This window comes from Salmo salar, chromosome 04 (genome assembly GCF_965601325.2).
Source record: "Salmo salar chromosome 04, fSalSal1, whole genome shotgun sequence".
Classification (NCBI taxonomy): domain Eukaryota; kingdom Metazoa; phylum Chordata; class Actinopteri; order Salmoniformes; family Salmonidae; genus Salmo; species Salmo salar.
Genome location: NC_138294.1, coordinates 91,776,607 through 91,778,457, shown reverse-complemented (window position 1 = coordinate 91,778,457; position 1,851 = coordinate 91,776,607).

Below are 1,851 nucleotides of genomic sequence, written 5' to 3'. Positions count from 1 at the left end.
CAGACTAATACTAGTACAGACTAATACTAGACTAATACCAATACAGACTAATACTAGACTAATACTAATACAGACTAATACTAATACAGAATAATACTAACACAGACTAATACAGACTAATACAGACTAACACTAATACAGACTAATACTAATACAGACTAATACTAATACAGACTAATACTAGACTAATACTAATACAGACTAATACTAGACTAATACCAATACAGACTAATTCTAGACTAATACTAATACAGACTAATACTAGACTAATACTAATACAGACTAATACTAATACAGAATAATACTAACACAGACTAATACAGACTAATACTAGACTAATACTAATACAGACTAATACTAATACAGACTAATACTAATACAGAATAATACTAACACAGACTAATACAGACTAATACTAGACTAATACTAATACAGACTAATACTAATACAGACTAATACTAATATAGACTAATACTAATACAGACTGATACTAATATAGACTAATACTAATACAGACATACTAATACAGACTAATACTAATATAGACTAATACTAATACAGACTAATACTAATACTAATACAGACTAATACTAATACAGACTAATACTAATACGAATGCAGACTAATACTAATACAGAATAATACTAATATAGACATATTAATATAGACTAATACTAATACAGACTAATACTAATACAGACTAATACTAATACAGAATAATACTAATATAGACATATTAATATAGACTAATACTAATACAGACTAATACTAATACAGACTAATACTAATACAGAATAATACTAATATAGACATACTAATACAGACTAATACTAATACAGACTAATACTAATACAGACTAATACTAATACAGAATAATACTAATATAGACATATTAATATAGACTAATACTAATACAGACTAATACTAATACAGACTAATACTAATATAGACATATTAATATAGACTAATACTAATACAGACTAATACTAATACAGACTAATACTAATACAGAATAATACTAATATAGACATACTAATACAGACTAATACTAATACAGACGGTGCAGAGTGACTGACTCTCTCTCCCCAACCCCTCTCTCTTGCTCTCTCTCCCCAACCCCTCTCTCTTGCTCTCTCTCCCTCTCTCCCTCCCTCTCTCTGTTATCCCCCCCTCTCTCTCTCTCCCCCAGTACTCCAGCGGTATGTGGTAGCCATTGATACCAGTAACCCTCTGATCGTGAGAGATGGAGAGAGGGCTGGACAGGACTATCTCCTCTGTGGCCGGTGAGAGCTACAGAGTTTGACGTGAGTTTGTCTGTAATTTTTCTGTTACAAAAAAATCATATTTAGTAAGAGTGTGATTTTTAGAAAATAAGTATATTGAGATATGTATATAATTTCTTATGTTTTAATGTAAAGTTTGTTTTCTAATTCTTTGTGGGTCTGTGTAATCTGAGGGAAATACACTGCATGACCAAAAGTATGCGGACACCTGCTCGTCGAGCGCCACCAATCAGCCTACACCATTGCGCACACACCCGTCGTTACTATGACAACTAGCGTAGCCGTGCCAACAAATAACTGTCTGAACACACACAGAAGATCCGATTTGGTCACTTGTAAGTTGATGTTTGGAAAACCAGTATTCCGAAAAAGGGATTTAAAATACAAAACTGATTTGAACATTAAGGCCTACAGTGTGAGCAAGGCTTAGTCATCTCTTCTCTGCAGATCACCTACCATGGAAGAGGATGAGTCCTCATCAAGTATGACAATATTTAAGGGGCAAGAAGACTGGACCTTGGTCCATGTTTCAGTGGACAGCGACCCCTCTCAGTTGAAGTGGATAGAT